This window comes from Poromitra crassiceps, assembly GCF_964638095.1.
Source record: "Poromitra crassiceps genome assembly, contig: HAP1_SCAFFOLD_578, whole genome shotgun sequence".
Classification (NCBI taxonomy): Eukaryota; Metazoa; Chordata; class Actinopteri; order Beryciformes; family Melamphaidae; genus Poromitra; species Poromitra crassiceps.
Window position 1 is genome coordinate 24,524 of NW_028151830.1, and position 21,387 is coordinate 45,910.

The 21,387-nt window shown below is 43.3% G+C and overlaps 1 long non-coding RNA gene across 1 annotated transcript; it reads right to left on the bottom strand.

The window, feature by feature from the left end:
* Window positions 1-17,433: 17,433 nt before the first annotated feature.
* LOC310771385 lies at window positions 17,434-19,305 on the bottom strand. Its single transcript, XR_014552425.1, has 3 exons — window positions 18,883-19,305; window positions 18,434-18,588; window positions 17,434-17,606 (listed from the first exon to the last, which is right to left on the bottom strand). It is a non-coding gene; the product is annotated as an uncharacterized lncRNA (long non-coding RNA).
* Between the last annotated feature and the right edge of the window lie 2,082 nt (window positions 19,306-21,387).

Here is a 21,387-nt window from a genome sequence, read left to right on the forward strand (position 1 = left end):
ATTAGACGATAGGTGGCAGCAGATCACCTGAATCTGCTGAATCACCAGAGAAACGATACACTGTGTGACCACAACACGGTTAAAATGGCAGAGTGGCGCTGTCCACTATTTCTGTTCATTGACTCCACAGGAAGTGCCTGGAGTGAACCAAAGAAGAAGAAGGCTGTCTAATAAAGTTAATAAATAAATAAATAAATAATAGTATTTTATGCCACGCAGCGCTGTGGAAATAGGCTACAGTGTGTGCTCATCCCTTTACAAGTCCAGTCACTATCCATCAACTTTGTAACACAACAGTGAAGGTAAGACATCATTTCTGCTTATGGTAGTAGCCTAACAGAAAGAAGATGATGTATGGGCTTGTTATCATTTTATAATGTTAAACTCAACTACATGTACAGGTTTGTACAGACTCGCATATGCTCCCCAAACAAATGAATCTCACGGCAGTTTAACAAGCGTGTGGCAGGGGCTTTGAAACTACGGTAGGCTATAACAACTTTTTATTCATTGGTCATTCATTGTGATCTAAATTAGTGACATTTTCCCCAAAATACTCATGGTTCTGTGCTGTACCGTCAATTAACGATAATGGCTGAGTTTCCCAACAAAGAAGCTTCTTAACACATTCACTGCCAGCCATTTTTTTTTTTACTGTAGGTAGCTTCTGCCAGAGGTTTTTTTTGAGGATTCTGGCTCATCTTTCAAGACCCGAGGATTCTTTTCTGCTAAGATTTTGTGAACACAAAATATCTCAAAAAAGAACTAATAGAATGTGTGCTTTCTCTGTCTAAAAGAGTTAGTTTGTAGAGTTAGTAGTTATGTAGGCATTAGCACTTGAATACAGCATGGTTTCAGAGTCTGAAAATTTAAGCTGAGATAAATAGCTTTTTGTGAAATTCGATAGAACAGTCACTTTAACCATTCATTTTTGGCATCAGTAAGACGTCAGACATCTAAACAATAGTTTTGAACAGTAATTTCCTCCATAACAGCAGGAAACCCCCGTCTACTTCAAACTCCTCCCTCCGTGTGTGTTCTTCTTGGCTGCAGCGGGCGTGTCACAAGCTCGTTTCTGCTGCTGCTGCTGCTCCTGTCTGCTGGCGGCCGCTGGGCGAGGATGGGCTCGCTCGTTTCTTGGGGTTTCGGTTGAGAAACCCCAAGAAACGGGGTTTCTTTTGCGATTCTGGTCTTATTTATGCTGCGTGTTTCAAAGTGTGTTGCACCCATAATCTATTATGCAAATTTGCAATCCCCCACCGCCAGCAATCAGCGCGAAAGCGAAAGCGTTTTCGCCAATCCATTTTACAGTATGAGAATGGTTTCATCGCGCGTTCCCCTGCAGTTTTGGCTCGACTTTTTCTAGTCTGGAGAGCACTGTCGCCACTTAGTGGGTCGGTGGAATGGGTTGTACACGTTCGGTGGCTTCAATATTTATATAAGAGATGTAAAAGGGTTAGATCAACGTCCCACCGTCAAATTTTTTTTTTTTTTTTTTTGACGTATCAACTCGTCATTGGCAGTCAACCGTTGGATTTTTTTTGACGTATCAACTCGTCAATGGCAGTGAACGTGTTAAGAGTTAAGAAGCTTCTTAAGGAGTTAAGAAGGCTCCAAAGAAGTGTTTCCCAAACGCCTTCTTAACAGAAGAGAAAAATAAAAAAAATAGAAGGCTCTTAAGAAGCATCTTAACTGGAGCTGTCCACCATCGCGGTGCTGAAAACAAATCAATCTATGCCAGGCTAATCGATTGATCCACATAATCACATGCTCCCAAATGAAGTGGCGTCCTACTCACCCCCATCAATAAATAATGCTAAAAATGAACAAGCGGGGAAACGAGGCGCCCGAACGCAATTAGAATACTAACTGCGGGCTGAATCCCATTACCCTGCTGTTCTGCCTACCTATTCCAAGTAGGATAACGTTATGTACCATTCATTTGCAATGTGTATGTAATGTGCTAAACAAATTAAATAGCCTTGCTCGCATTGCCCATTACAAATATGAAACACCAGGTTCCCCCACTAAAGTAGCACACGCAGAAGAATAGCCTATCTGAAAACGTCAACTAACTGACGCAAATAATGACCAATGACCTGGATAAAATCAGATAAATATGAAAACATAAAATGAAATCCTATAACATAACTTGGAGGCGTGCATGGGGAAAATAGATATGCAAGGATAGCAGTAGTTGAAGCAGGTAGGCTAGAAATAATAGGCCACAAAGGACATTCAAGATGGCACAATAAACTGCCTGCATGTATAAGCAACAAGGAAACCCAGGTTATTATAGGGCGTGGTGTGTGCCAGTGGAGGTGTGGTGGAAAACACAATGAGCAGGACAACAACTTATGGAATAACAAGTGAATTTATTAACCAAAAAACATAAACCACAGGGAACAAGGTGAACTTAACTCATTGAGTGCCAGCCACTTTTGGAGAACGGACGCTCCCAGTGCCAGAGTTTCAGAGCGTTTTCAGTGATTTCTCGAGGCCCACAGAATATTGTGTGATATTACTATGTAAACACCGAACACGCAAAAAGAACGATGAGACTCTCTTCTATCATCAGCAAAAACAGGTTTATTGATATGATTTTCCGTTCTTTAGTTATCAGCCGGAGAAGATAGCTTGATTTAACCAAAAACAGCCATTTTTTTTCTAGAAGCTGAGATAATGAGCCTTTTGTGAAATTAAACATTTCAAACACATCACTGACTCTGAAGCTAATATTTTCTGATGTAGTCACACCTCAAAAATAATTTCCTTCAATAAAACAGTGAAAACCAAGAATTTTGTTTGGCAAAATAATATTTTTTAGCTGCAACCAGCAGCGCTGGCCCCTGCGTGCGCTGCTGGTTGCAGCTTCTTGCTGGTCTTGATTTACTGCTGGTGGGCATCAGATATTTTAGCTTGCGTTTGCCAATCCTGTCCTGCTGTCTGGGTCAGTGTTGTATGCTGCTCTGCGTGCCCCACCCCCCCTCAACTGCACACTCCTCCTCCATGGGAGTGTCTCTGGGGCTTTCTGCTGCGGTTGCTGTGCACAGTGAAAAGTGCGCTACATCCAGCTTTTTTACAGCGTTCCGCGTGTATTTGTCACCGGCTCCCATGCTTCCAGTTGAGAATAATAACAACTAATAACAAAATCATGCGGATGGGCTATCGCAGCGGACACGGAGGGGCTCAATTGTGGCAGCAGATTGGCTGCTGCAGGCACAGCTAACGTTATGCTTCATGCATGCATACGGATGCGATGCGATTTCCGTTTCCCCAACGACTTCTTCTCTGTTTTTTCCTCGCCTTTCTGTAATCTGGAGAGCACTGTCGCCACCTAAGGGTTCTGTAAAATAGGTTATACACATCCATTAGCTCCCATATTGTTATAGGAGATGTAAGAGGCTTTGATCCACGTCCCACCCTCAAAAAACGCAATTGACGACTTTAGTCGTCATTGGCACTCAACGTTACTAAAGCAATTGACGACTTTACTCGTCCGTGGCACTCAATGAGTTAAAGAAAAAAAACGTAGATAAAGTGGTGGGACCCCTCCCATCACATGGGTCCTGCATCCGCGTCACCTGCAATGGAGGGAGGTTAATTAGTGAAATGGAATGAGATAGATTGTGGATTCTGAGAAACATATGGCAAATGTCACCTACCCGAATCCTACGGAAGGATGATGGGAACGGAGATGCTGGGTCGGTTGAACTGCGCCTCGGCCAGTACCAGTTGTCTCCGCTGCATCTCCAACTTCTCCCGCTTGATATTCAATGCCTCCTGCTGGAGAGCATTATAGGCTGGCCAGCATTTCCTGCTGGAGGGCACCAGAATGCTCAATTTTCGCTGCAATCCCCCGCAGCACCGTCAACTTTTCCCTCTCTGAGGAGACCAGGTCCTGACTGCAGGAGCAGAGAACTGATCGCCAAGGTGGCCGACTGATGCCTCCCCGCATACGAACACCAGGCCGGCCTGCTAGTGCATGGCGCCTGGGCGAGGGTGGGGGGACGTCTCCGATGGTCAAACTGGTGTCGCTGGGGGCTGGGGAGGGTGGTTGCGCTGTCGTGGCCCCGCTCCCAGATGGCTCATCCTCCTCCTCCTCCTCTTCCTGAAAACACTGTGATGGAGTGCCCCCAAACCCTTCCAACACCCCCTCAATCCCTTCAGAGGCAGTCTTGCCAATTATGGACAAGACCTTCTCTTCATCAGGGGTGATTTTTGTGTCGCCAGGTGCACCGCCACCCGTGCCCTGGCTCTGTCTCCTCACAGTCGCCCCCTTCCTTTTTGTCTGGCTGGCGAACTCCTGCCACTTTTTGCGGACTCCCTGCCAGTCTCGCAGCCCACAGGGACTGGAGGGGGCCATGCTTTTGGCAATGGCCTGCCAGATGTTGTTCTTGGCCACAAGGTTCTTGGCCCCCCTGGTCCCACCAAATAAGAGATTCCGGTGCCTCTGCACCTCATCCAGAAGGATGGCCATCTCTCCTGGGGTGAAGGGTGGCGATCGTTTGGCCCGCGCTTTCTTGGTTGCCATTCTGTCTCAATGTGTGCAACTACCCAGGGATCCTTATGTAGTCTGCATTAATCATAATTGGATGTGATTGCCACTTGGGATACACCTGTTGTCTGTCATCACACACAAACGAGCAATGAGGAATTGGTGCATTGGTAGCAGGCTACCATGTGTTGGCCATGTATTCATACTCTATCAACTGGACCATTAGTCCACACACTATCACTCACACACTCTCTCTCACAGCCACTCACTCAGTGTGTGAACTGTGTATCCGCACACTTGAGCCAACTCACAATCAGTGAAAGTATGCAGCTAACCAAATCTGAGCTTTGCTGCTAGCCTGTTCCAGCCCTAAGCATAGCTGATATGATGCGTGCCGCACTGCACAGTGGCAGTGGGCTTATTTCATTTGTTTATTTGGGGGTGGTGGTGGTTGAGGGGGGCGGGGTGGTGTTCAGGTGCTCAGTAGACTGCTTGGTGACTGCAAGGTTGTAGTAGTTTTCCTATTTCTTTTTTTGTGACTGCAAGGTGAAAGGTTAGGGAAGTGAGTTAGTCCAAAATCAGAACAGGTTGATGAGCTCCTGTCTGGCCTGGAGACCGGCTTGGTGGAGTGCTGCTCGGGGTTCGTGGGGGAGGGGAGGTGGTGGTGGGTCATCGTCCTCCTCCTCTGACGAGTCATCCTCACCATACACATCAGGTGGCTCATCTGCACCAGCACGCACAGCTATGTTGTGTAGCATAGCGGTCACAATGATGACATTGCTCGACTTCAGAGGTGACATGCGCAGCGCACCCGACGACCGATGGATGCAGCGGAAGCGGGCTTTCCACCTGCCAAACACCCGTTCAACATGTGTCCTGGTGTATGTGTGAGCCTCGTTGAACCTCTCCTCCGCTGGTGATGCTGGGTTAGTGACCGGGGTTATTAGGTAGCTGCGCAGGGGGTAGCCACTGTCCCCGAGGAAGAAGCTCCTCCTGAACCCTCCCCTACCAGCCGCCTGCCCCACACGAGAGTTCGCCCAGACAAAGCTGTCGTGGGTGCCTCCTGGCCACCTGGCAACGATGTCGGTGATCAGGCTGTCATGGTCCACCACCACCTGTGTGTTGATGGTGGAATAATGCTTGCGGCAGATCCAGCTTGGGTCCACCAGGGATGGGTTGTGGAGCGGGATCAAGGTGCCATCCACCACACCTATCACCCGGGGGAGCCATGGTGTAGAATCCTTGGTGGACCTGTCGGACTTCCTCCCTCGTGGTGGGCATGTAGATGTGCCGATAGGCATGGCGCAGGAGGATCGGTGTCACGACTGCCACACTCCGTGACACAGACGCCTTGCTGAGGCCGGTTCCGTCCCCAACCACCTCCAGGAAACTCCCCACTGCGTAGTAACGCAGCGCAGCAAGGAGCTGCACCTCTGGGCTGAGGGCGAAGTTGCGGTGGGTTGCCCTCCGGATGTGTGGGGACACAAGCTGGATCAGGCGCTGGATCTCAGCGCGGGGCAAGCGGTACTTCAGCTGGATAGCCCGGTCTGACAGCACGTCGAGGGGGCTGAAGTGCTCACGCAGATATGCATTTACATACACAGTTTGGCTTCGCTCACGGCGAGGCTGTTGGTTTCACGCAATAACAATATGCTGTCTAGCAGCCATGGTATCTCATACATGTGTGACTGGGAAACTCCTTTATATAGACTAGCAGGTAAAGCCTCCCTTCATTACTTTCCAGCCATGTTCAATGAGGCTACATGTGTTGGCCTGATGTAAATCAGTCCCTGATTGTCTCTGTCAAGTATCCTGTCTCTCTGTCAAGATTTGGAGAGTGCCCATTTGTTGATGTGATTTGCTTGTGTGTGTGCATTTGATGGGGATGAACTACTGTATCTCATACTGTTTGTGCATGCAGAGATGTGGGATGAACTACTGTATCTCATACTGTTTGTGCATGCAGAGATGTGGGATGAACTACTGTATCTCATACTGTTTGTGCATGCAGAGATGTGGGATGGTTGTAGAACAGGAGATTCTTAAGCTTTTTTCATTCAAGGCCCACTTCTGATTGTTAAAACATTTCTGAGGACCACCTTCCCAAATAAATGATAGGTTATCATTGTGATATCTTGATGTGATGTCCTCTGCGGCCCACTAGATGGCACTCTGAGCCCACCAGTGGGCCACGACTCAGTGGTTGAGAAACACTGTTGTAGAATAACCTAATCATGGTCATGTTAAACTTTATTAAACATTATTTATTTCAGACATGGACTGCAGTTCAAATTGCTTTATATACACAGCATACAACAAAACAGAGAAACACTACAGAATTTAAGCGACCTTGGGTTCTGTGAAAGGTGCTATATAAATCCACAACATTATAAAAGGAATCCATTCCGATTAGAGGAATATAGCCTACGGTAAAACATTTAAAACACAAGTAACCATACATAGAGGGGAGATTTTCAAGTGTTCCCCAATTTTAAACACTAAAGGGTGCATGAAAGAAAGGAAAAAGGGAAAAACACAAGAGGAACAGTGGACACAAGTATCTCCTTTTGCCTGACGCGGCTGGATCTGCCAGTGTTTTGTCATTAAGAAGGTGTTAAGAATGCCCCAGACCCTTCTTACAAAACCTTCTTTAAAGATCATCTTAGCGCTAAGCTTTTGGGAAACGCAGCCTTCTTAACGGAAGATAATTGGAAGATAATTTTAGGCTAAGAAGCAATCGGGAAACACGTTGGCTTCGTACGGGAGCCATAAGAAGGGTCAAAGAAGCTTCTTAGCGCTAAGAAGCTTTTGGGAAACGCATGCCTTCGTAAAGAAGCGATTGGGAAACGTGTTTGCTTCTTAAGGGGGCCTTAAGAAGGGTTAAATTAGCTTCTTGGCGCAAAGAAGCTTTTGGGAAACCCAGACAATGACGGGAGGCTTGCGCAGATGTATTCGCACAGATTTTCACTCCTAAATATCAAACATGTTTGATATGAAAGCATTCATATTGACTTAAATATTTTGTTCATATAAAAACGTGTAGGCTATGTTATGAGAAAAGTATCCATCGCTGCTGTAATTTTAAGGAAAATAAAAAAATATAGGCTATATATTTCCTATCTATCCCTTGCTGCCACTGGAAAAAAATAAAAATAAAAAAATAAAATAAATTCCCTACCGACCATCACCTCAACTGACAACCAACAGGAACCAAACTTTATTATTTTTTAGGCCTAATCGGCCTCGGCTGGGTCTACTGGGCGAGGGTGTATGATGTTGAGAGACCCGAAACACCTTACAACCCCAGCTAACATCACTGGCTATTACAGTACATGCACACAATATTCCGCTTTTTGCCCATATTCGGAAAATGACAATATTCTGACTAAATGAATAATCCACTAATATTTATATGCAGCTGTAGCTGTGAATGTGTAAATGTGCCAATTTGATAATATAAAAAACCTGCGTACCTGTGAGTAGCCTACTGATTCTACTCCAAAAACGCACTACATTTTCCATTTTAATGCATTTCCTTTTCATTTTAATTGTACAAACACCATGTAATATCCACCAACAAATATACTCTGAGATCATAGTAAGGCAAATCAAAAATATTTTTATTATGCCAATGCGTTATGATACATACAATAGAAAAAGGCAATAACTAAGCACATTCGGTTAGGCTACATATAAAACTAAATCCTGATCCAAAACTATTTATCCTAGGAATTCCAACAGAAACTCAAATGGAAAAAAATAAATTGTATTTAGTGAGGACCATGCTTTTGATATAAGAAAAATATTACAGAACTAATTCTATGGCCGGCCGAGTTGTAATATATTGTCATGTCATGATGTCTTTGGGTAATTTATAAACGAAATTAATTCAGCTTTTTTTTTTTTACATCTATTTGTTTTTGTACTGCTATTTTACATTGAAGTCAGCGGAGTGGCCGGGCACACTAAATACATTAATCTGCGCATTGGTGAGAAGCATGACAGGAAAAAAAAAATCGATAGCCTACAATGGCTACGTCGGATTAGGTGTCAAAAAATCAGCAGAAACGAATATAAAAAGATCAGAACGAAAATGTGCTCATGGCAAAAGGATTTACACTTTGAAAGGCGCATAACTGGGCCTCCCGTGCAGTGTTTCACTGAGTCTGTCTGCACCAAGGCTGCTGCGACAGTCCCGCACGCAGCCTTAATTGATTAACTGAGAGGCAGAAGAAAAATACATCTCAACAGCGCTCACATTTTGCAATCTGTGGAAGCATTTCTATAAGAAGAAGGCTATATTGTCGTTGTGGTCTAGGCATTGTGCACAAGACTGTACAATGAAGCCAAATGTCAGTAAATAGCCTAATCCCAAACCACACACACAGGTTTCCCTGTGCTTCCAGGCAAAGTTTTGAGGGCTCATTATGTAAGGGATAATGTATACTGAGCCGGTGATTACTGTGGAAATAATGACCGACAGGTGAATGATTTAGCCCGACCCGCAGTGGAGGGCTTAATATTCACCTGAAGGTCATTATTTCCAGTAATCACCGGCTCAGTATACATTATCCCGCTTAGAACACGGCCTACAACTAAATCATTCAATAATCTGACAAAAATAATTATTCAAATAGATTTTTTAATAGCGTTTTCAACACAAAGCGGTTTCATTCGTAATTGGCACACAAGACACCACAGCTGCAACTGGTTGGCCTAATTAGTAGCGTCTGCGGACAAAATGCTCTTACCAACTGATTAATCCAGGTGTGGCAGAGCAGCGGTCGGTTGTCGAGAAATAATGACCGGTGAATATTGTTGATTGACCAATCAGAATCGAGTATTCGAGAGAGCCGTGTTCTAAGCTATTGTATTGTACAATGGTAGCTAATAGTGAGAACACCTGTGAAAAGTCGCAATGAAACACTATTATGTGCAGTACTGAGTGTGCTTTCACTCTCAAACGACCGTACATCAGCACATTAATTAATCACCAAACTTGTTTTTACTGAAAGCCGTTTCAGTTCTCAGCCCTGATAGCCTACTGTGGTAACTTCTGCTTGAAAAGACCACTTAACAACTTAATGTGCTCAGTTGTACTTTATATAAAAACAGCAGAAATAATATTTATACACAGACAGTGGCACGTCTTGTATATGCAGGGAGCGGACCTGCAGATCCCAGAACAGCGGAAGTCAACCCCGTATCCCCAAAATAGGATCTGTTTACAAACAGCTACCCCTAGTGGGCGCACGACTGTATTTACCATTAGCAATACATTAATATAATGTTCACATTATAACACCTACTCTGTGCTGCTTTTAATCTCTCTCAATCATCCTCTCAACACAACACATTTACTTGGTGAAATGACTAAAAACGAACAGTTGCAAATCAAAGTTTAGCCTACCACATGCATGGGTCAAGAAATGAGTTGAAAACACAGCTCAGTGTTCAGGGCTATACAGTCTGGAGCTGAATCAGGAAAGGTTATCATGTTAATGTAGATGCATCTATCGATTTTGTCTTCAAATAATGCCATTTTATAATGCATTTATTTATAATATGTAAGCCTTTTATCAATTTGACCAAAATTGTACGTGCCTGATAGTTAATAGATAAGCTACCATCATTTTTTTTTTCTGGCTTGTTGATGTATTCAGCCCCCATGCATGATTCATTTTTTGTTTTTATGTAGGATTGTGTTACCCCATAATGGCTATTACAGATGCAGCCACTCCCGTCGTGACAGATTTTTTTCATTACCTTGTGCTTGACGATGCGGTGACGTTTTTGAGATGGTTTGAGATGTGAATAATGGCATTCAACCACTAGGGGCCCTCATAGTACCATAATGTGTCTCTCACTGTTGCAGCAGTTTCAAGCTGCGGGGTCACAGTCCACGCAAACGTATTTGTTCTTCCGGTTCAGCGCTAGTAGTTGTCCTATGTGGCTTACTAACATAGCTGCTAGTTATGTTATATGGCAGTAAAATGCTACAGAATGACCAAATTGATATAACTTTTAACCATTTCGAGTAACAATGTTTCCATACGGATCACCAGCGTTAGTTTGTTTATAACGTGGCTATATTCATAACGTTTATATCTCGGATGCGTTATATACTGTCTGGTTAACGCCAACCTACAGTATGTGCCCTATCGTTACGTTACGTTCGTTACGTTATTGTACAGTACACTAAACAAAACAACATGATAGCTGCAGCTGCGTCACTATACGTGTGGGCGTTAAGTTTTAATTTGGTTCAAGCATATTGTATGGTGACATTGAATCAGTGTTAGCTTAGCGCTAGCTAGCTAGCAAACACTACGATCTGTGAATAGAATCTAGAATTGGCCTGCAGCCATTTCTAACTACTGTACAGTAGCTAGTTTTTCTCGAATTGATATAACGTTACAGTAGCATGGACCCATCTCGTTATGACAGTGGGGAGATGTTAGCTTTTAGGTTGATATACATTCAGATCTTTACTACCTAACATCCGAAAAGCTAGTCACAATACTGTATTAATACCGACTAGTCACCTTTAGCTGACAGCCAAACTTTTCACCCTGAAATAGGAGGATTTACTGTATGAGTAGCCTAGTTTGATTTCTCCCCTGGTATCTATTCATTGTCACTAGCCTATGCATACAGTACATGAACCACCATCATTCAGTCAGTCAATCAATTGATCAACAACTTTATTAATCCAACTCAGGGAAATAGGTCAAATGTGAAAGAGAATCTATACTGTAAATGTTGGTCTGTAGATAAATGAAGATAAAATAATTATAGAGTTTAAGTAAACTTCTGTGGGCACTGGGCAGGGCTCTGCTAAACACTGCAGTGTATGAGATTATCCAGGCTGTTAGAGGATTATAGATTATCTAACATCAGCCATTGATAGATATTCCAATGTCTTTAAAGCTCTGTCATTGTTACTTAACCCTTAGTTAATATGGAACAATAAATGAGCTTGAATCGTCACAACTCTTATGACATCTGTATATCAAATGCTTTGTCACAGAAGAAGCTTTCTAAACCCAGAAAAAGTGCCATAAATTCACACACACAGTGCTAAAACATGCATCATCACACCAAGTTCTGTCAAAACGGTCACATTTGTACAATCAAAAGGATCTGTGGGTTGATTTCCTGCCCACTACCATCTGATATTGTCAGTGTTCCTGCAAAAAAAAATCATACACAATTCATTTAAACAGATGGACATTGGTTTGACGTACAGCACACGGTCGTTATACGTGAAAATGTTTGCTGGGATGCAAAGCCACTTTTGCCTGCTCCTTGGTTGACCCATTCAGGAAGCGCTCAAAGTTCATGTTTCCAAGACAACAAGCAACAAGCACCACAGCTGTTTGTTTGCGGAAGCCGAAAAATCCATTGAGCAAATCAGCGCAGCGTATTTAGACCACGTGCATGCACATTGTGACATCAACTGGGTTGACAAGTGACAAGTGGTTACATGGACACATGGACAGTTTCAATCCTCTTTAACTCAGAATTCGATCCCAATCCTCTTCAAATTTATCTTGTAAACACCTAAAGCAGAATGAAAACGGCCAATTCGATGTGAAGTCAAATTCGATGTAAGGGGGTGGTGTAGTTCGTTTCTCAATGCGATTGAAGTATTTTTCTATACAGTACATGCGCACATTTAGGCTACATAAAAGTCAACATCACAGTGTCTTTTCTTTAATCTAGAGGCATCATTTTTCAGTCAAAAGTGAAACGGGCATGCGCAGAAAGACTGCAGTGAGTTAGAGGATTGAGATTGGATACTATTTTCTCTTGTAAACTCGCAGGAAATAACGATCAATGCGAATGATTTCATTCGAATGATTTCATTTCGAATTAAAAGGCCTCATGTAACCGCAGCCTCAAGAATGAAATTTGTGGGGGGAAGCAGGAACGTGTTACTGTTACCTTTCAGAACCGGTTTGACTGCTATTCTGCACACAGCACACAGCATACAGTGATCAGCTAATTAGATGCATCACTCACCCCCCCCCCCCCCCCCCCCGCACAAAGGACACGCACACACAGTAGGCTACATAAATCGAAATCGTTTTGATAGCATGCCATGCAGTGATCTCTTGCATTTGACAAGCATGATATAAAATGAACATAAAAGTCCCATTTTCAAAAGGCTAATAGCCTATTGTGTCATTGTATTATGTAGTTATTATGATATGTGTGTGTGTGTGTGTGTGTGCAGTTAATACAAATCTGTATGTACATTGCTCGTACACACTACTAGACATTAATACACATTATGCAGTTAGAATAAATAACGAGGAACACATTTGCTATGTTACTAAAGTTTTATTAAAACGTAAGAGAAAAAAAAATGTAGTACAGTACAGTACAATTGAGTACAGTAGGCCTATCACAAAAAAAATGTCTCTCTGTACCTGTTTAGGCCTAAAAAAAAAATGCCATGTGAAAAGGCTATCAGAAAAGTATCAGGCTGTACAGTATAGGCAACAGTAAAACAGTCAGTCTGTTTAGCGGAGGGGGTCGTGACGTGCCCTCGGATCTACGTTTCTCGGGTTACGGAGACGTTCATTGATCCGATCACGAATATGTTTTACAACATAAGTCGCGTATTTCGCCTTCACCATGTCAAGCACCTTTGCCTTGAGGTTCTTCGGCAATGCGTGTTTGCCGTGACCTCCCTTCCAGTTCACTTTGTGAACGAAATCCTGATGGTACACGTTGAAGTCGACCAGTAGCATGAATATGTTTGCTGCATATGCGTCCGGGTTCTGTGGGTACTGATTGAACAATGCCGACTCCTCATCCACTGTAATACTCTGCAACGTGATGTCAGGCATTGTTTCAATAGCCGCATGTCGAGTGTTTCTCCTCGTGGGCGTGGGCGTCGGCGTCGGCGACAGTGCCAAATGGAAAGTGTCTCTCACAGGTGACAGAAGCTCAGTTCTCACAGGTGACAGAAGCTCAGTTCTCACAGCGGGTGACAGAAGCTCAGTGTAACTGAGCTGTAATGGGCTATTGAAAAGCTCGCGTGAACTTGCTGAACTTGCTGAGGGCCGGTGAGCCTGTACAGTACAGTTGTCTCTGCGGGCCTCGAGCTGCTTAGTCAAGTCTTCTAGCCGCCCGTGTTGCAAATCAAGCTGTGTCTGTTGCTTGCTGGACGTGACTTTCAAGTCAGCTATCTCCTTGCGGAGATCTTCTGTAGTTTTGGTGGACGTGACTTTGAAGTCCTCCAACTGTTTGCGGAAACCATCTGTTGCTCGCCCAATTGCTTGTTGAATTTTCAGATCCACTCCCATCATGGCGTTGTTGCGGCTCTGTCCAAGAGCCGCATCCTGTTCATTCAGATGGCTAGGGGGTAGGTTCTCGGTATTCTGCACTACGACAGCCTGTAGGAAAAACATGAACATATGTATACATGAATATTCAAAACAAAAAAGCCTATAATTTTTGTGCAGTGTTGGGCAAGTTACTTTCAAAATGTGATACTGTACTAGCCTATTAGATACTTTCATTTGAAAGTAATGAACTAGCCTACTTTACAATATTACTGTCTGTGTAGAGTAACTCATTAGGCCTACTTATTACACTACTTTGTGTGTGTGTGTGTGTGTGTCAGTAGCGAAGGGACACGCCGCCAACATCTTCACTGTGCGTGGCGTGCATTAGAAAGTGCGTTTCACAGTGATACATGGGGGCTAATACTGTTAACGCTAGTTAGATAGTACAGTAGTGTGGCAGTCTCTAATATGCTACCGCCGTTCATTCCCCCAAAAGCACACACAACAGCGCTAGAAACAATCACATACATGTTGTGACTTGTGTACTCACCATGCGATCATCAAATAATAATCCAAAGTACGCGAAACTGTCATTTTCATTTTCAGTAAATCCATAGCGAGAGGAACCAGCAAGAGTGGTTCGAAGAGGGTTACCTCTCTGCAACGAAAATCACTTCCTTGTTTGCCTGAGCGCATGGGTACACATGCGTCTCAGGCAAACAAGGAAGTAATTTTCGTTGCAGATGGGAACGCTCTTTGCTACTTATTTTCTCTATGGATTTACTTGCAGGCGGACAGTTTTGTGTGTGTGTGTGTGTGTGTGTGTGTGTGTGTGTGTGTGCGCATGTGTGTGAAAGGAAAACTGTACTTACAGCTTTTTTCTTTACAAGACGGGTGGTGATCTTTGGTTTTTTGGCTGCGGCAGCCGGACTCAGCCCTGGACGATCCACACTGCACAAAGCTCTCTGTAAACAAAAAACAACAAAAAATACTGTAGAATAAACAATCAGCGACTGTTGTAAGCAGGGTTTGTGCTTTTAAGAGTACAATTCAAGCACTTTCAAGGTACTTAAACCAGGCCCTCGAAGCCTTTATTATCACATCTAAATATATTGAAAATGTGAAAACAAATAGCATTGTAAATATGCATTTACACCTAGACGTGAAAATGTCACAGTGTAAAATAGGAAAATGCGTGACGTTCGCCGGGCGCTGCTAATGCGCTCGTATGAGCCAGAAGCGCCCGGCTAGCGGGGTAATGTAAATATATACGAAAACATACCTTATTGGTTGCTGGTTGGCTGGTGTAAAAGCTCTTTGTCGCTGGCATCTTCAAAAGTGTTAGTAACAGATCTTGAAGGATGCGTGGCAATGACGAATGCTGCTTATTTATAAGGCTATGCTACCTGGCGCTGAAAACCACGCCCCATGCCCACGCCCCCCCCCCAAACAAATAAACTGAGAAAGTGAAGATAATCTTGCACATTTAATTTCATTGTTTATTCTAGGTGAAAAGAAAAAATAGAAAAGGAACAGTTTGAGTTTTGTTTTTCACTAAACAGTTAACATTGACAGCTAATGTTCATAATGACATGTTTACTTGATGTTATTAGTCACAGTTAACCCACAATGACACCAAACATTGATCCAAAGAAAGAGACAATCGTGTCACTTTATTTGAACAGAACATGTGATAGAAAAGAATCAAGAATTCTAACTTTCATTTATTTAACCAATGATCTTTATCATCACCACTATCACAAATATAATATGGTGGAGCAGCAACCAGGATAAATAAATTAAATTAGCACTAATGGGGGATAAAAATGGAATAAAAAAAATCGGGGGGGGGGGAGAGAAAAAAAAAGGGATGGAAAAATGGATGTTGTTGACAATTTGAAGAGCCCATGTGACCTCTATGTTTATTAGACAAACTCACAACTGTGCTTAAAATAACCTATGAGTCTACCCTTTAAAATTAGACCAAACATACCTTCATAAAACATGAGTAAAGGTCCTGAAAATGAGCCTAAAGTAGGATATGCACCAGCGCCTAGATACCAATTTATTGTAGGGGGTGGTTAACTTGATGTGCTGATAACTGTGACAACTGGATATGAGCCGTTTTTTCGCAGTAGCATCTATCAAAAACAGCTTTAGCAAATTTGTAACCAAACAAAAACAAATCAAGTCATATCTGACTAGTTTTAAATTTATTTAATTTTCTCCCCACAAAAGTGAAATGTAGCAGGCACTCATGGAAGGACATTGAGACATTGACTGTTGAGTGGTTAATTTACATGGACAATCATGGCCTTTGAGAAGGAAAACACCTGGCTGGGTGGGGCTGACGAGTGTACATTCCGTACATACCGTGTGGCCCTTCACTTACTTGATGTAAGTCAGTATGGCCCCCTGGGAAATAATGTTGTAATCTGAAATAAAGTTTTCTCTAAACCCACATTCATTTATTTATTTTTTTACAGTTGTTTCATCATCAAGAAAGGATCAGCAAATCAAGTTCAAAAGTCAAGCTTTATTCACAGCAAATAGCCACCTCACACTAAGGAGACAGGAGTCATACTGTACAAGTTTCCATAAAAATGACATTGGCTGTTACTGTAGATTGGCTGTTAGATATAATAAGAAAGCCAACATCTTAAGTGCCTTTTAATCATGAATTCTGGATCATGTCCTGCTAGAGAGAACAGGATATTTTCAGGTTTTGCCTCTCTAAACATGAGGGGTCTTTGTTAAGAAACAACTGGATATGAGCCGTTTTTTCGCAGTAGCATCTATCAAAAACAGCTTTAGCGAATTTGTAACCAAACAAAAACAAATCAAGTCATATCTGACTAGTTTTAAATTTATTTAATTTTCTCCCCACAAAAGTGAAATGTAGCAGGCACTCAAGGAAGGACATAGAGACATTGACTGTTGAGTGGTTAATTTACATGGACAATCATGGCCTTTGAGAAGGAAAACACCTGGCTGGGTGGGGCTGACGAGTGTACATTCCGTACATACCGTGTGGCCCTTCACTTACTTGATGTAAGTCAGTATGGCCCCCTGGGAAATAATGTTGTAATCTGAAATAAAGTTTTCTCTAAACCCACATTCATTTATTTATTTTTTTACAGTTGTTTCATCATCAAGAAAGGATCAGCAAATCAAGTTCAAAAGTCAAGCTTTATTCACAGTCATATCTGACTAGTTTTAAATTTATTTAATTTTCTCCCCACAAAAGTGAAATGTGTTGGAGGCGTAACCGACCATATGGAGTGGGGCGTGGTTTCAGACAGTAGGTAAAGGCGCAATGCTGATCATCTTGACATTAATTACAACATTAATGTCACATGTTTGTTGAACTTGTTCTCTACATCCATCCAGTGACTTTGAACAGTAGGATGTTTAACATTTCTTTGTTCCCTGATTATGAGTCTACCAGCTTTTAGAGGACAAGTGGCGATGGTCAAATCAGAATGAGGGGGTCCCTGGCCTGACCTCTGGCCTAAAGAACATACCATTGTTTCACTCTAAGGTGGCGTTCACACCCAACGCACTTTTTCCAGTAAGAACGCTATGGCAAGTGGTCACACTGTAATCAGTCTTGTAGAAAACATCATATTGGAACATCGGTCAGCAGTTCAGAATGAGTGTACAGTATGTATGTGTAAAAGATCAAAAGAAGGCCCACTTGAAGTCCGAAAGCTTCTTGATGAGCGTACACACAATTGCAGTTGTTGATGCCGCTTTGAGACCATCTTGCCACTCTTCTTGCTTTGGACGACACTGCTTACAGGCAGGCTCTGAAAAACAATGTAGAAACACAAAAATATTCTTCTTTCAGGTGACATAAATTTATGAATGTGACATACTGTATCCAAAGCGTCTTATGTTGACTATTTGTGAAGTCCCTCGGCGTGACTATACTGTATGTGAAAAGTAAATGCAGTCCATTTTACCATTCCATTTTACATGCTGGATATGGGTTTGTCCACTGAGTTATTAATTTGGAGACTGATCAACAGCGTTTCTATTGCCCTAGGGGATTTGATATTTTCGAGAGCTTCGTGGCTATATAGGAAGTGTCTTATTTGTAAAAACCTAAAATAGTCTGGTTATGTTTAGACAAGTAAAACAATTTGGTTAAGGTGACAGTCCACCAAAAAACAATGCTGATTTATTTGGCTGTAAACAGTTTTGCAGACATTCAGTTAGTTTGACAGTTATTGAGAGTTGATTCTGAGTTCATGTGGAATGTGTGTAATTAGTGCATGTTTACAGTTCTCAGATATGTGTCAGATTACAGTATGTGCAAAAGAAATCAGTAGTTTTTTGGGTGAGTTCTTCTTTAAGGTTAAGGTTAAGGGTTATGGTTTGGGTTAGCAATTAGGTTAGGCTTAAAACAATGAAAATGTTGTACAGTACATTTCACATGGCGTGTGAAAGGTAAAGACAACCCTGTCACTCTTAAGGCCTAAACATGGTCGTCCGTCAGAGCCTCGCCACGTGCTCCCCGTATGACGGCGGGTGGAGCGCCGTCCTACGGGGAGGGGGCGCCGTTACATTCAATTTCATTCAGACTGCTGTGCCAATGTTCTTGTGTCAGAGGAAGAAGAAGGTCCTACTGTACCTCTCTCCAGAATGCATGCTCCATCATGTTGGTACTGCAGGTTGAAGTTATAGTAGGAGGAGAAGACTACAGCCAGCCCAAGCACAAAGGCCGTTCAACCAGCACCTGTTTTTCGATGGACATCATCCAGCGTGGGTTTGTCTGTGTTATTGGACCTGGTGTGTGTGTGTGTGGGGGGGGGGGGGGGGGGGATAACAGAGTAGAAATATATCAGTCTTTTTCAAACTGGAAAAGACTGACACACATATTAGAATTTAATATATAGAATTGGGAACGTTACATGTACATTCAATTTCAAGATGCTGCCGAGTACGGGTGTCGAATCCCACAGTAAGAAAACTGCAATACTGTGATTGCAGAATGCAGATTAACGTAACTTGTGGCTTTATTGCAGGAACTCCCGACTAGACAGACAGTGACACTATACAGTATCAAGGTGAGGTACTCACACAGACTGGGACGTGGCTGTGGACGTGTCCTCCACGCCCGGGCGGGGTCCGACCAGCCGCCCACAGTACCGCAGCAGCGTTCAGGCGATCCGCTGACCCACAGCGCTCTGGCTCCGTCTCCGCTCCGCCGCCGTCCGCTCCCTCAGAGCTTTGAGACCATCTTGCCACTCTTTTTGCTTTGGACGACACTGCTTACAGGCAGGCTCTGAAAAACAATGTAGAAACACAAAAATATTCTTCTTTCAGGTGACATAAATTTATGAATGTGACATATCCAAAGCGTCTTATGTTGACTATTTGTGAAGTCCCTCGGCGTGACTATACTGTATGTGAAAAGTAACAAGAGTTCGTCTGTTCCATTGTTAAAAACGACGTGTACATGCAGGGGCGGCTGTGGCTCAGGCGGTAGAGCAGAAAAATAGACTCTGGGACAGCCCTACCATTTTCCCCAGCTTCCTGTACAACAAAAGCACTCTATCTCTAGTTCCACCTCCAATGTGTGTTGAGTGCGTTTCCGTTCACATACTATAACAAAGCCTCACAAATGCACATTTTGTTTCACAGTTATGACTGCACTGAAGTTCGCACTGAAACATTTTGGGAAATAAAAACAAAAAAGAGCTAAATTAATTGGGAGTTATTTTTCTTTTTACGGTAGACTTTTCTTTGTGGGAAGCGAGGGGGGGCGGGGGGCGAGGCCTGAGCGCAGCGCGGCACGTCCATGGAGATTTTTCTATCAGCGCGTCGGGTTTTGCTGCCTGTGCCTGTAAGATCTGCGTGGTAGGCTATCAGTGGATATCTGCTGTGATTGAGTCCTCACCGTCCTCATCATCGTAAAGTCGCCTTCAAAGCATGATGTTCGATTATAACGAACTAGTTGTGTGGCTTAGCCTTCCCAAATGTTGAGGGTAGTTTTTTAGAATTTAATATATAGAATTGGGAACGTCACATTCAATTTCAAATTGCTGACATGCACTAATTTTAGCTGCCTATAACATTTGCAAAGCTGAGCTTTTCAATAGCTTTGTAAATAGCCTACTGTTCTAGAGAAAGCCTCACGTCTTTTTCTGCCTCCCCTTTCCTTCAGTTTTATCCCAATTTAGAAATGCTTCTTTCTCTACACTTTTGTCTGTCTCTCACAGATCTTTGTTGTCACTCGACACTATTATTTGGTGTTGCTTAGCTGGAAACGATCATATTTTCACGCACGCACACTGTGACGAGAGAGGGACCATGAGTGTAGCCTATAGGCTACTACTGTATGCCCTGTCTGACAGCTTGCCCGCCGGGCGGAGTTGCCTCCTCCCGCTGGGTGAGACAGCTGTCTCGGTATGAACGGGCGTGCAGTGGGGGATGAGAGGAGCGCGAGCCGTGTGAAAACAGACGCGGGCACCAGCATTCAGGCGATCCGCTGACCCACAGCGCTCTGGCTCCGTCTCCGCTCCGCCGCCGTCCGCTCCCTCAGAGGCGGCCTTTAAAAAGAGAAAGGCTGGTGAGTACGGGTGTCGAATCCCACAGTAAGAAAACTGCAATACTGTGATTGCAGAATGCAGATTAACGTAACAAGGCTCCAGCCTTTCCCAGTAACGGCAATGAGGCCAGTAGATATAGTGTGTGTCGGTTCACTGCTCCTCCTCTGCTGTCGGCGGGGACGTGGCTTTCGGCGGCTTGCTCTGGCTTCTCTCCGTCTCTGAGACATCAGAGTGAAATCCTGCTCAATCTGCAGACAAGATATACCTGTTAACATGGGGGCCAAAATTAAAAACAGTTCTGCAGCGCACACGCACTGCTCACGCAGACACTGTTTCAGCTGTTAGAATAAGAGCTTATATCCGGCTTCTCCAGCTGGGGGGAATGCATTCAAAATATTATGTTTGAATCAATCTGGGAACCGAGAGTCTATTTGTATTTGAAAAATAGACTCTGGGACAGCCCTACCATTTTTCCCAGCTTCCTGTACAGCGTGCCTTCCTGCCACTTCTGGCGCTCTTGGAACTTCTCTCGTACAGCCTGCATCCTTGATGGCAAATAAATTAATAAATGATCATTTCAATTGCATTATCACAAATATACACAGCAATTTAGTCATTTTAACAGTTACTAGTTCACATACAGTACTGTACCTACTAGGGGTACTTGAGCAGCTTGCAGGGGGTACTTGGAATGATTGGGGAATACATTTTACCTCCAAAATGATAAATAAATAAATATATATTCCAAGTCATTTCATAAGCCCATTGTTAAAATGTGATGTGTGTGCCGCAACTAGTTCTGCTGGCAAGTGTCAACTGCTACACTGTTCTGCTACTGATAATGGCAAAAAACAACAACTAAAAAGCCCAAACACCGGCAGTTCAGTGAAACATATATTTTGTATAGATTTACTTGTATGTAATCATCAACACGCATGAGTGAGGGGTACTATTGTCATGGAAAAACAGCTCAAGGGGTACATAAGACAAAAAAGGTTGGGAACCACAGTGCTGTGTACACCATGCAATACAC